Here is a 15,306-nt window from a genome sequence, read left to right as displayed (position 1 = left end):
ACAAAAGGGTCAGAACCCAAAACACCAAGGAAGGCGAGCTTGTCCTGAATGCCCTTCGCAAAAGCACCATGGACCCAAGGGGAAAATTCAAACCCAACTGGGCAAGCCCGTACATTGTCAAGAAAATCCTCTCCGGGGGAGTAGTCGAACTAACAGACATCGACGGAACAGAATTCAGATCTCTGACCAACCTCAATCAACTCAAGAAGTTCTATGTCTAAGTTCCATGTTCAAATTCAAGAATCCAAATTCAAGTCCTGTAAGGTAGTCAGAACTACGTTCGGCCTGATGACAAGCGATTTTCGTGTCGTTATACGAAAACCACCTAATCAAACAAAATTTATAAGAACACCTAACTAACCAACTATACTGATTATAGCGGCAAGTTCGGGATCGTCCCAAGAGAATGGATGTTCGATTTTTCGAACTAATTGCATTCACAAGCTAGTTCAAACGGAAATGTAAGTATGCATCTATGTGTCTATTGAATCAAAATGTAAATGAATAATCTAGGGAATTGGGGATTGGCTTGGGTTTATTAGGAAATGTCGAAGTTCAATCAATCAACATTGCAAGGAAATGATAATTAGGGGAAAGCTTTCACCACCTCTCGGATATAACGCATTGACTTGCCTAATCCAAAGGAGAGCTCTCGCATGACCTCTAGACTTAGACAACGAACACCAAAACTAGTTTCCACATGCTCACACTAATTCTCAATTTCTTGACAAACTAACATGAAGCATTTCCAATCAACTAACTAGGATTAGCATTTGCAACTACTAATCTAACTAGACATGGAAATCCTAATCATCAAATCAAAGTTTAATCACAACATCATCATGAATTTCCTTCAAAAATCCCTAATTAATCCCAAGCTTCACCCCTATTCTCTAAATTATGACTATTCAAATAGCATGATTAAAACTAAGATTAAACTAAAACGAATCCTAATCATGAAACTAAACAAGCAAATCGAACTAATTCAATTAACTAAATCAAACATGAGAATTCAAAGACAAAATCCAACAACATTCAATCATAAATATTCAAAATTCAAATCACCAAAACCAAGCATAAACTAATTAAACAATGAGAACAAAAACAATTATAGAAAGTAAGAAAAAGAAGAAAGAAATATACCATAAGTTGACTGAAATTGAAACCCAAAAATGAAGAACAAAATTCTGAAAATGAAGAACAAAAACCAAACCAAAGAGAAAGTAATTTGAAATTTGTGTTTGTAATACCTAAGAATCGAAAATCTAAACCATCAAATCCAATTTTAGCTGCTCAAATTTCTCTAGTATTGCTGCTGTTGTTCTATTGCTCGAACCCAGAAGAAACCGAACTGCAGAAAATTGAGAACGAAAAAAAGAAGATGCGAAGAAGAAAATCAAAAACTGAAACGAAATTCAAATCAATTCCACCAATTCGTTCTGAATCTTTAAGATAATTCTAACTAATACTACCCTATTCTATTTTCTAATCGCTGCTCTACTCTACTCTAAAAACCTAAATCGAAAAACTAAAACCTAAAACTCATTACCCACCACTGAAAAATTGCAGCAGGCTTTATATAGGACTGCCGGCGCGGGCGCGGAAGTCGGAGGTGCGGGCGCACCGGCCGAGAACTCCAAATTTTGAGTCCATGGCAGAAACTTTTCAACCTTAAGATTGGTAAGTGTGCGGGCGCGGCGAGTTCAGGTGTGGGCGCACATCACTTGCGCTGCTGCTGCGGGCGCCTGCCCTTGCGTGTGGGCGCACCGAGTGCTTGTGGTCGCAGAGCTTGGTCGCTGCTTGTGTGCTATGGCTCGTGCAGTGGGGCTGTGATGCTTCATCGCTGCAAATCGTGGAGTCGTCGCTGCACGCAAACAACATTGCATATCTCATTAGAAAATCGCATGGCACAATATAAAATCGTATAGCACATCGACAATTCGGATAGCACGTTATTAATTCGGAAAGCATATTATTAATTCGTATCACATTTTTACAAACCGTAAATCATTTCAATCATCGTCTAAGCCTAAATTCACATTATTTAACACGTTAATACTACAAATGACCCTACGCAATGAAAATGAGCATTAAAGGTGCATTTAGAGCAAAAACAACTAAAATATACACAAAACGAGATAATGTTACGATTAATGCAAAAACGCGATAAACGAACTAAAAACCATATAAAACTAAGTAAAATAATAATAAAATCCTAATAAAATGAAATAAAATCATAGGCTAAGAGCGACATAAATGTCGCTCTTCACCTGATTCCCTAACGGGACACGTAGGCAACCTCATTTCGAGGCCCGACTACTTTAATACAAAACAAATTCAAAATTTCCTCAATTAAGGGCATCCTAAAAATCAAATCAAATCAAAATTCAAAATTGTTGTTGTTTTTATTCCAAATGTGCCAATTCAAAGCAAAGCATGTTCAAGCGGAATTTAACACAATAACTCTTTATTTGACCCTAAGGCCTTCAAGGCTAATTCAAATACAAAGTCAGGATCAAGTGAAGCAAAGTTCAAAAACCTTTTCACTTCCTAAACACATCTTCCAAACACATTCCAAACACATTTAGCCTACAAAGATCTAGGGTCGGGCGACTATGCTCTCCAATCTTGGCACCTTGAGTACTATCCCCTGGCTCCTCCCGCAATCAATCATCAATTTTCCTTTTGCCCAAGCGGCGGGTGAAGGAACTTGCAAGCCTTCTAAGATGGTAGGACGACGAACCTCCTTTGGATTCCGAACGGTCAAGCACCGGATGGGCCACACTCCCGTCACCTTCCTCACAGTCAGTTGATGCAGGACGTCTAGCTCTAGAACCTTGGACTCTAGCTGGTCCGAAGAAAGAAATGTCCCTCTGGCTTAGGCCTCTCATCCATACAATATACCCCGCAGACAGAGTAACTGACTCAGGTGGGAACTGGATACTCAAGAATGGTTTGGCAACCCAATACCGCCTCCAAACTTCAAGTCGACTCGCATTCAGCACAACAGGTTTCGGGTTCACTTCAGTATAGTCAGGGATCTCCTGTTTCAAGCCATATTGTCTCATCACTCGAGCGGGCGAGTAGAAGACCAGCATTGTGAGGCTTGGCACCCTCAAAGCAGTAGAACCAGGGGCATGTCTCATAGCAGCAGTTCCCCACCAAGGAACTACCCACCTTATACAAGATTCAACCCCAGAGAGTGCACACCGCCACTCATCCAATGAAAGCCGGCCATGCAGCATGGGCCTAACCGTGAATCCCTTTCTATTATAGCTCGCCATGTTCTCTGGTGGTGCCACCAACATGAGCCTCTCCATAAGCCAAACCTTGGGGAGTATACAAGAAGCGCATTTCAAAATTCAACATTCAAAATTCAAATACAAGTACAAATTCAACATACAAGAGAGCTCCAGATCCTTACTTGGAGTAATACCGGACTTCCCGATGGCAAGGAAGAGGGGTCTGACTTCAGCATATCAAGGCCTGTCAATGTTTCGCCAATTACAAGCGGCATTGGGTCCCGACCATTAGCAAACTGTTCTACAATTTCTATTTGGGAGGCATCACCATTGCCAAGCCCCTGTTTCGAAAAGTGAAAGCGAGCGAATATAGAAAAACTCAAGGCTCTCAGGAGGAATACTTTGGGAACAGCAAGCCCAGCAAAGTAGGTGACAAAGAGGGACAAATCCACCCCTCTGCCATATAAAACAACACTCAAAAGTGGGGCTTCAAGCCCAAATACCTTTCAAAACTCAAGAAAAAATGTTCTTCAACACTTGGCATGCATGGCTCCAGCATGATGGGCCACCCCAATATAGCACTAAATTCCTCAGGGAGGGGACATACCTCATTATTTCCAAAACGGAAGACATGATGATTCGGATCCGAAGCCTCCAGAGTAGCAAGAATGAAATGCAAATCCAATTTCACAAACCGGAAAGAGACGAGCACCCCAAGATGCATGCCATCAAGCTCCCTTTTCTCCAATTTGCCTAGCGAACCAAGCCACGAGTTCAAGGCACTCTCAAAGGACACATTCATATTTTCTTTTCTTTTCGAAGAGGAAGAAGTATGCAATGATAGCAGGGAAGGATTGATGCAAGAAATGATCCAACAAGCTCCCTATTTATACAAGAGTCGGCTTGCTCGACAGCCCACGAGCGCCAGGCGCCAAGCCTGCGCCAGGTGCAGGGGCCTGCATCTAAGGACGAGGCCACCGTCCTCTCTTATGACTCCGAGTACACACTCTTTAGTGTTTCAGACAGCAGAGTACAACCTCCGTTATTCAAGATTCCAAAGCCGCAAACCGCGCAACTTCAAGCAGTCCGGATCAACGCTTCGGGCAGATTTCGGGTCATTTCAAAATTCAAGCATTCTAGTCCTAGATCGGCGTCCTAAGTCGAGTCTGCATATGCATATCAAGAGTTGAATATACTTTGACTTGCGCTTTTCCTAACCAAAAAACCTCAGTCAAAGTGGGGGCTATTAGTGGGTATATACACCCGAAAAAATGGGGCAAATTTTTTCAATTTTTTTTTCATGCATGCATCTAGCCACAAATTTCAAAGCACACACAACGCATACAATTCCAAACATTCAAGCATACAAAACACCAATCTTCAAATTTTGCAAACCAATTCAAATTTCAAAGCCATACAAACCATACAAAAATTCAAGTTTCAATCCATACAAATACAATACAACATAGCCTATACAAAATCAACCCAGGCAAGCTGGAACTCGCTACCATGCAGGGCCAGTCCGAGTCGTCACCAGCAGTGATATCAACCACAGGTGCCTTGTCCCTGTTCCGCCTCCTGAGGCGCTCCAGCTCCTGATCCAGCTCCGTCCCAGGGGTACTAGGATCCTGCTCCGAGATACGAAGTGTGCCAGTGGTAGGATGAACTCCCTGCTGAGGAGAGGAATACAGATACGGCGGCGGCATCGGCACATACTGGTACGACCCAGACATCTGAGCTTGGCGCATCCTCTCCATCTCTGCATAGTAAGCCCAAGAATCTGTACCCCAGGGCTGAGGATCACTTCCTCCGAAATAGTAACCAGGGGAAGAAACAAAGGGTCGTGAACCGCCTGCACCTCCAAACGAATGCCTGGTGGGATCAACATGTACAAAAGGGGATGCTCCCCGCTCAGAATCAGAATGCCTCTAATGAGCACCAGCACCGGACCCCTGTCCCAGATCCAAGCTCGGCCCCTCCTGCCTCAAGGACGTCTCCGCCTGGGGTTCTCTTTCAACGGATCCTCTACGGTCTCGACGGCGCTCCTATACAAAATACAATTTCAAGAATTACCAAGTTCAAATTTCCAGAATACAAATTTCAAGATCAAGAAAGGCACCTCTCTGTCCCGGCCAGAAAGCTTCCGGGTTAGCTTGGCACAATGCCTCTTCCAAGAATCAAGCAAGAGCATCCAGCGACGCACTCTCGCCCGAGGTGCCTGCATACAAAATCCAAGATCAATTCCCTAGTACAAGATTAGAAACAATTTCAAAAACATGCAACAATACTTACAGCGGCATAATGCTCAGGTACAACATCATATGATTTCCGGTGCAGAGGAGAAGCAAAAGGGATGGTCTCCACCACCTCTTCCCCGTCCGAGTTCTCATAGCGGAGGATCCTATCAGCATGGGGAATATCCTCAGGATCAACCTCCTCCTCCTATATACAATCATACAATCATACAATTATCCAATCAATACAAGAATACAAGAATACAAGGTTCAAAGCTCACCGGCAGTACGAAGCGTACTGGTGGAGCCAGCCTCCTCAGGAAGTCGTCATAGCTCCCCTTCCTGTGTACAAAATCCCTCCAAGAGCGGCAAACAGCATCGCCCCTAGCCTCCACATAGAGCCGGGCCAACTCTTCATCCAACGCCAGCATGGACCCTGGTGGGTCCTTGGGGATAAGTCTCTCCCCCGAATTTTGCTGAGGGGACACTCTCTCCCTTAGGTACCACATATGGCGGTACACACCTGGAAGCAAAACTCGGCGCCCAGACAGGAAATGGGCACGTGCAGCCGAGGCAGGTATAAGCGCGTTGGCAAAAGGACGCCATACCACATGCAAAACAGACAACTCAGGCAACAACACAAATACAAATACAAAGAGGGCACAACAGTACAAGAATATTACCTCGTCAGCAGGTAGGACTCTCCAAGCTTTGCGAGAGGCCGCCAGAGGCACACTCCTGCGCACCGCTCCTATCCAAGAGGCAGCATACGGGTAAGCCGCATCTCTAGTACGATCCGGCGCCAAAGTCGGAAAGTGCTCATATATCCAAATCTTTCAAGAAGCAAGCAAAACATCAGTCAAGTTCAAATACAAGCATACAAGTACAAAGTACAAGGAGTCTTAAATACCTCCAGCACACTCCACAGAGCAGCCATACTCGGGTCACTCCCCATCGCAGTCCGAGAAGCCCGCTTCATCTCATACAAAAGGTGGCTATATGCCAAGCCACCCCAGTTATAGCTCGAAACAGCTGTCAAGTCCCCCAGAACGGACAGGAATCGGATGTGCACCCGACTGTTCCTACTCGGGACCATCACTCTGCTCACCAAGGCTAGGAGGAAGAGCCTAACCCTCTGCTCCGCGGATACACCCACACCGTAGATAGCCTCCACGATCACCGTCACAGAAGCATGGGTATCGTCATCTGACAAGTCAACAACAGGGCCAAGCAAGTCCCTGGCAGCGGCAGAGCGCCACGTCAGCTCCTGATCAAAGGTCACGTTCCTCTCAGTAAAAGGAAGACCCATGATCATAGCAAACTCAAATGGGGTAATGGTGATCTCCCCCCATGCCATGTGGAAAGTGTTGGTGGTATCCCACCACCGCTCCAACAAAGCCCACAATCGGGGCTTGATCCCCGTTCTCCTCGAAGTGCCTCCCATGGTACGCCAGAAGTCGGCCAGGCCCGTCTGCCACCAAATCTCCATGGCTTCCTCATCAGCACGAAGAGCTTTAAAAGCCCTCTAAACCTCCACCAAGGACCAGAAAGTGCGAAACGTCTTTCCATCGGCCTACAGGTGAACGAGTTAACTCCAAACCTATACAAATACAAGATACAAATTCAAAGCACAATACAAGACTCACCATCCCAGCGCGAGGCCGCTAAGACAAGCGTCACTTCGGCCGAAACACCAGGTCGGAAGGGCTCCAACCAGTACCACTAAAAGTAGGTGCATCCCAGGGAACCATACCCCGTTTTGCGCGTTTATTGCACCCGCTTCATCATCCGAAGCGTCCTCCTCAGCAGCTCGAACTACCGACGATTCGGCGAGCTTCCTCCGAGTGTGACGAGGCATACTAAATCAAGTGGAGTACAAGGTGTCAAAATTCTAAACTGGGGGCTATCCTATACTAGTCTAAACAAAGTCAAAAAATTAAAAGGTGTGACGAATCCCCAGTGGACCTCTAGTTCAAGGTACAAGTTCAACACCAGCGCCTAGGGTACCCATGCCAAAGCAGGTATACAAGTTCAACACCAACGCCTAGGCTACCCATGCCAAAGCAGGTATACAAGTTCAAACACCAACGCCTAGGCTATCCATGCCAAAGCAGGTATACAAGTTCCACAACAACGCCTAGGCTATCCATGCCGAAGCCGATACAAAAAATATACATTCAAGAAAACTTTCAAAAATTCAAAACTACAAGTTCCAACAGTTCAAGTTCAAGTGGCTATCAAACAGTCTTCTACAAGATTCAAAAAGCTTAACCATACAAGCATCATTTCAAAGTACGAGAAAATCAAAACTACATGCAATCCTAGAGTTATTTCATAAGCAAAAACATGAAATACTTACATGGATAAGGCAAGAACAAGACCAAGGGAAGACAATTCGACCTTTGAGAGAGAAAGAGAGCAAGAAAGCAAGATGTTGCTCCTCAAAATTGCACGGCAAGGATAGTTCAACCCCGCCCCACACGCAGCCCCAGCGCCCAGCGCTGCCCCCTGCATGCGCGAATATTTAGCGCGCGGTCTCCCGTGCTGATTGCACATCCTTTGCTGCTACGGTCTTCCGCACCAAGCATCAAACATCGCATCAAGCCATCCATCGAAAATACGGGTATACACCTGTATCTCCAAGTACAAACAGATGAATATTTCAAGAATACAAAGTCCAAAAAATACAACGACTCAGGAGTTCAACTCCCAACGGACCCAAGCTCCGGGGAAGTCAATCGAACTTCCAAATTTTAAGGGCCAGCAAAAAGCTCTTATCCCCAGCAAAGCACATCCCCTACGGATTAACTCCGGGTATTCAAAAATTCAAGATTCAAAAAAATTCAAGATTCAAAATTTTCGATGCCAAGCTCCGTCCTGAACTGAAGGCGGAAAAATACAAGTACAAATCGGAGTCATCACCAAATGCACCGAGGTAGACTCTATCCTTTTTCTAACGCCTGTTTTATGCAGGTACCGGCGTACAAAGAGTGGTCTCGATTTCAGAACATCTTGATCATTCTCCGTCCCTTTCGAAATACTTTGACTTGTGCTTTCCTAACCGAACGCTCAGTCAAAGTGGGGGCTTCTGTAGACACCTAATTTGTGTCTCCCCTTTGGGATGATGACGATACCATTATCCTTATTAGGTGATTGGAATAACTCCAGGCGGAAATCCCAATTGCTAAGAATGCTTCCAAAATTCAAGATCCAAAATCCAACCCCCGAGACCGTCCCCCTTTCGGTTCTCGGTACAAAATACAACTTTCCAAAACCAATTTCAAAACCCAAGTACAAACTCATCTAGTAGACCATCCCATTGGTTTTACTAGGCCTTTTCCACTCAAAATCATATAGGGCAAGTCAAATTCGGGCGCCGACCCACAAAACCGAGCATGCCGGGCCCCGTCCCATAAAACCGGAATTCAAAACCCGAGAAAGGCTTGTTTTTAGACGCTAAATTATGCCTTAACCTCCAAGCAAATACAAAATGCCAAACCTAGTACTATTCTTACAACAGGTACAACACTACAAGACGAAACAAGGACGGAGCCCGCGTCTTTGCTTTGGCGGCATTCAAGCCACGTCACCAGTGCCCAGCGCTGGTCCAGCGCCCTGCGCTGGCGTGTGCTGGCGCCTTGAAACCATTCCCCCTATAAATACCCCTAATTTTCAGCATAATGAGGAGGAGAACAACAATACAACGTCGTAATTTTGACATTACGCCTCAAAATACAACTCAAAACTCCTCAAAAACACATACAAAATTCCTAAATTCAAAAGCAATTGGGAGCTCTTACCTAAACCTAACTAGGTAAATCCGAATCCCATTCTAATCAACTATGTTGCTTTGATTTCTAAATGATTAGCAATTCGGTGTTTTTAATCATTAAAAAAACACCACTTGCAACAATCATACATGTTTTCCAAAAATACAAACGTTTTCAAAATACAAAATACAAATTTTCAAGATTCAAGGATGTCCAAGTTGTTTACAATCACCTCTTGGATTAGAATCACCTTCAAACATGGGGTAATCAAAGATGACACCTTTTAACATTTAAAGGTTTAGTCTTTTGAGATTCAAAACTCCATTTTCAATATACAAGTTCAAGTTTTCAATTTTCAAGATCCCACCATGTTTAGGGTTGTTCATGGTTATTTCCCTAAACTAGGATCCCTTCAAGTTCAAATTTCAAATTATTTCAAGTTCAAAACTTCAATATTCAAGCTTTCAAGTCAAGTTTAACATGCAAAATCTAGGATATTTGGGTTGAGCAACCTATCCCAAGTTGAGATTTTTGGCTTTGAATTCGTGTCGGGCGCACTTATTTTTAAGGAGCCGCTTGGCGTTCGAATCTCATGTGCCCAAGTTCAAATTTAAATTATGCACCTTTGGATATTGCAATTTCAATATCGCACCTTTCAATACCGCAATTTCAATATCGCACTTTCAATACCGCATTTCAATACCGCAATTTCAATACCGCAATTTCAATTCCGCAATTTCAATTCCGCACCTTTACTTGCCTAGTCCATTTCTAGGCAATGTGGACCTACTCCCTAGTCCTTTTCTAGGGGGTCTTGTATTTACTAATTCCGCACTTTATTTAGTATTGTGATGTTGCTTTATTTTCTTTATTGCTTTCATCACCGCACATGCTAAATACGACAAAATACAAAGGTTACATCATGCTTAACAAAGATATTTTTGGACAAACCGGCCTTAGGTTCCTTAAATCAATCTTTAAAGCAAAGTGACCACCATACAATTAGAGATTCTATTTGCTCTAAATTCAAACCCACATAGTCTAATCTAGGGTATATTTTCGAAAAAATGTTGTGCCAACGTACTTGAATATTTCTAAAGCTCGCGGAATAAGAATTTTTGTTCCCGTGCCCGGATCTCACCCATCCGTTTCAAGGATTCGAGGCCTTATCCAAAATAGAGTCACTTGCGGTCTTTCCAAACGAGACTTTAAACAATGTTTGATGGCGACTCCTCGAGGCAAGTAAAGATGCGGAATTGAAATGCGGAATTGAAAGTGCGATATTGAAATTGCGGAATTGAAAGTGCGATATTGAAATTGCGATGTTGAAAGGTGCATAATTGAAATGGCAATATTGAAAGGTGCATAATTGAAATTGCGATATTGAAATTTGTACTTGGGCACATGAGATTCGAACGCCAAGCAGCTCCTTAAAAATAAGTGTGCCCGACACGAATTCAAAGCCAAAAATCTCAACTTGGGAGAAGTTGCTCATCCCAAAGTATCCTAGATTTTGCATATAGAACTTGAACTTGAAAGTTTGAAACTTGAAATATTGAACTTGAAATAATTGAACTTGCACTTGAAATATTGAAACTTGTACTTGAAATATTGAAACTCAAGAGACTTGAATCTCAAAGATCGGGCCTTTTAATGTTGAAAAGGTTAGATCTTTGATATGCTCTTACTTTGAAAGGATTCTAGTTTAGGGAAGTAGTCATGAGCAACCCTAAACATTGTGGGATCTTGAAATTTGAAAACTTGAACTTGTATATTGAAAAATGGAGTCTTGAATCTCAAAAGATTAAACCTTTAGAAGCTAAAAAGGTGTCATCTTTGATTACTCCATACTTGAAAGTGATTCTAGTTCAAAGAAGTGATTGCAAACAACTTTGAACATCCTTGAATCTTGAAAGTTTGCATTTTTGTATTTTGAAAAGTTTGGATTTTGAAAAGATGTATGATTGTTGCAAGTGAAATTTTTAGTAGTAAAAATGCCAACATGCTAATCATTCTTGAAATAGAAAAATCAAAGAAACATGATTGAATATTGTGGGATTCGGAATTACCTATTTAGGTTTAGGCAAGAATTCCTTTTAGAGCTCCCAATTGCTTAGAACTTGAAGTTTGTATGTGTTTTTGAAGGATTTTTGGACTTGAATTTGAGGCGTAATTTTTGTATTACGACGTTGTATATTGAAGCCGCCTCCCCAAATGCTGAAATTAGGGGGTATTTATAGGAAAAATGGTTGGAAAACGCCAGCCAATTGTGAGGGGGTCGAAAAAGCACGAGGCTAATGCGTGACCTCGTCCCTCGTGGGTGTGACGCTTCTTTTTGTCAAATCAAGTGTAATTGGATTTCCTGTGAGTTTAAACCCAATTGACTAGTAATATAGGAGTCTCCATTCAGTTTTTAACGACAATGAGAAAAACTGACAAAACCCGGTTATCGTGACATAAAGGGAGTGCAATTATGTTTGACCACGACGGCCGTAGGTTCCCTTGTGATCCCTGGTGGTGGGGATCGCTCAACGTACACCCGCAGGGTAGAGATTGAGGGTTCGGGGGACTGTGACTACCGAGAGGAGTACTCGCTCTTCGATAACTCCAGAGGCAGGATATCCTTACTAGCTCAGCATAAATAATTGAAGGGACATGCGTTAACTATTAAACTAATCTGAGTTGATTATAACAATATGCAACATATAAGACTAGATCGAGCGCGATTATCTGATTTAGATTGTTTTAAGGGACCTAGCATGATAATCCAATTTCCCAAAAATATCATATTTATTAAGCGTGATCGAACAATCAGATTTAGTTACAGTTCATAAAAGGGCGAGGAAAGCAATAAAACCATGGAAAGGGACACATTACGACGCACCCTTGAGAGGTGCGTCACGGTTCTCAGAAAACTAACCACTTTGACTTTGTTATTTCTCCTTTTATTTAACGAATCTCAAATTATGGGACGGGATACGTTCTGTTCGATTTATGGATCGATTGCGACAGAACGCGTGATCAGTTTTGCAGCGTGAGGCTTAGGCTTAGGGGTTTAGAGTCAATACTCAGAATATAATTGTGTGTTGTTGTCTTTTTCACGTCGAACTTAAGGGTCTATTTATAGGAAAGAGTTCGTGGAAAGATAGAATTGCAGAACTCTAATCCATGAGGAATTAGGAAAATACACGTACCAGGTATTTTCAGCGCCCAGGCCTGGGCGCCGAAGATTTCGGCGCCCAAAGCCAGGCGTTGAAAATAGGGTCTGGGCTGTTTTTTTTAGTCAGATTCGGATTCCTAGAATCCGGAGTATCTGAGATTTAATTGAGTCCTTTAGTGCGTATTAACCTTGTGACGGGATGCGTCTGGGCCCGTTACGAACTCTAGGCTTGTTAGGATTTTAATTAATACGTGACTCTTACTTTCGAATCATATTAGGAATAGGATTCTCTCGCAATTTCTATCTCATTTAGGATTTATGTTGGAGTGCAACACCTAATTCTGACAGGTTTCTATCTTTTATGACTTGCCACTTTTAACAACTACCTATTACGGCAATTACTATTTATAGCAGGTTTCCATAAATAGCAAGTTTCGTGTGAAATGAAAAGGGGTAATGAGATTCGTTATTTTATAGGAGATGCGTTGTCAAGTGGAGATTTACGTTTTCATCATCGAACCTTCCCTTTCGGGAATGGGGACAAAAGTAGGTGTTTACAGTTCGCCCCCACTTTGACTGAGTCTTAGAATAAGACGATGGTCAAAGTATTAGACGGAGTGCGTCGCACAAGCCATAGCGACCTGTTTTGGCGAGGGTTTCACGAGCCCCCGAGTGATAACATTTGACTTAAGGATCATCACTTGGAGTGTCGACATATCCCTCACGTGTCATTGGGATTTGTCAACAGATAGTATAGAAAATTCCTCACTTTGTCATTGGAAGGATCTAAAGAAGTGTAGAAACTCCCTCACTTTGTCATTGGGAGTAGCTACAGATGTTTTTGAAATCAAAGCTATAAAGTGTAATTGGGCCTGGCCAAGCCCAACCACGAGGTAAAAATGTTTTTAAAGATTCTCATTTTCAGGGTTAGCTAAACGAGAAAAACCCCCTTGTTTTTATGGGACGTAAAACGAAGGAAAATCCAGCACATCGTTCTTTTTTTGGAAAAACGGAAAACCAATCCTTTAATTTCTGGAAAAAGGGAAAACCGATCCTTTAATTTTTAGAAAAAGGGAAAACCGATCCTTTAATATTTGGAAAAAGGGAAAACCGATCCTTTAATTTTTGGAAAAAGGGAAAACCAATCCTTTAATTTTTGGAAAAAGGGAAAACCGATCCTTTAATTTTTGGAAAACGGGAAAACCGGAAAAAGTTATCGCTGCAGCAACTAAGGACCTGCGCGGTTAGTGGCGCAGACCCCGCCGGCTAAAGATGGCGAGCCTGTCCGCTAAGGGTGGACGCCCCGTCCGAAAAAGTGGACGAATCTTGTTTTTGAAATTTGAAAATAAGGACCTATGCGGCTTGTGACGTAGACCCCGCCGGCTAAAGATGGCGAGCCTGTCCGCTAAGGGTGGACGCCCCGTCCGAAAAAGTGGACGAATCTTGTTTTTGAAATTTGAAAATAAGGACCTACGCGGCTTGTGACGTAGACCCCACCGGCTAAAGATGGCGAACCTGTTTCATTTTTTTTTTGAAGATTCTATTTTTCGAAAACTGAGGATCTGCGCGGCTAGTGACGCAGACCCCGCCCGCTGAAGGTGGGCGAGCCCTGTCCGCTAAGGGTGGACATCCCTGAATTCGTTTTCTATTTGGAACTCGCGCGGTTCGTGGCGCGATCTTGCCCGATTGAGGTGGGCAAGTCCCTATTTCATTTGTTCTTGTGATTTCTTTGAGAATTTCTTTTCTTATTCATTCTTGCAGGAGCGAATTCTTTCGAGGGATGCTCGGGTTTAGTTGTAACCTGAATGTGGGTTGACAACGTGCTTAGACGGACCATTGTCTTGTGGTCATCATCTTTCATGGTTTTGAGCTAGTCTTTGCGGCTCAATCTTGCCACTACCTGGGTCCTTGATTAGGGGACTATGTATAAGCACCAACGGCGACCTTTGTCTTGAGGTCGTAAACCGGTTTTATTTTTTGAGACATCCAAACACGGAATTCGTACAGTGTAGTCTGGGAATATTTTTTTTACTTTGCATAATATATATTTTCTTTCGAGCCCCCAAGCATTCGTGCTTGACGGTCATTTCTTGTCAAAGAGGTTCCTTGGGGATACACATTCTGTAATGTCCTTGATCGTGTTTGGGATTGTGCTCGTAAGTGCGAGCGATCTTTGTAATGGTGTGGTACTCTTAATAAAGCCGTGAGGTGCGACTTTGAGTAAAGGAATCGGCAATTTTCAAGTCGAATAAATATGGCAGGGCCCTATAGAAGTCAGGGCTGTTTTTTGGGTCTGGAATCATTTTCGGCGCCCATGCCTGGGCGTTAATGATTTCGGCGCCCAGCGCTGGGCGCTAAAAATAATTTCTGGCGAGGTTTCTTGATGACACAGTCGGCCTCTTGTTCGTCCGTTTTCCCTTTTTTTCTTTTAAACGCGTTCGTAAATGTTCGATACTTAGAAAAGATGATATGTGTGTGCGAACGAGCGTTCATAGAATGGCCGTGGTGTGCGGTCCATTAATCAGTTTGCTTGAATTGTTTCATTTTTTTTTTGAGCAACGACTGATTTTGGAATAGTTTGCTTAGAAGCTTGATAGGGTTCAGGCCCATTCATGAAGTGGGCTCAAGCATCGTGCCCTTCTTGATCGTTCAAACATTTGCTTCGAGTTTTTTATTTTGCTATGGTCATTTCGTAGCTTGGAGCCCCCAAGTATGCATGTTGGGATGCTTCCTTTTGGCGTACGATTTTTGTAGGTTCTTTCGAGGAAGATGCCTTGGTGTTCCGCTCGTGTAGGTGCGAGCTATCCCTTCCGTGGTAGGTAATATTTTGCTACCTTTAATCCTTAATGTAGGAGTCGTGTGGCTTGCATTTTGAATTTGGGCGATAAGTAGTCTTTGCC

The sequence above is a fragment of the Spinacia oleracea genome, chromosome 4 (assembly GCF_020520425.1).
Source record: "Spinacia oleracea cultivar Varoflay chromosome 4, BTI_SOV_V1, whole genome shotgun sequence".
Classification (NCBI taxonomy): Eukaryota; Viridiplantae; Streptophyta; class Magnoliopsida; order Caryophyllales; family Amaranthaceae; genus Spinacia; species Spinacia oleracea.
The sequence above is the reverse complement of the archived record's forward strand: the minus strand, read 5'-3'. Positions refer to the sequence as shown.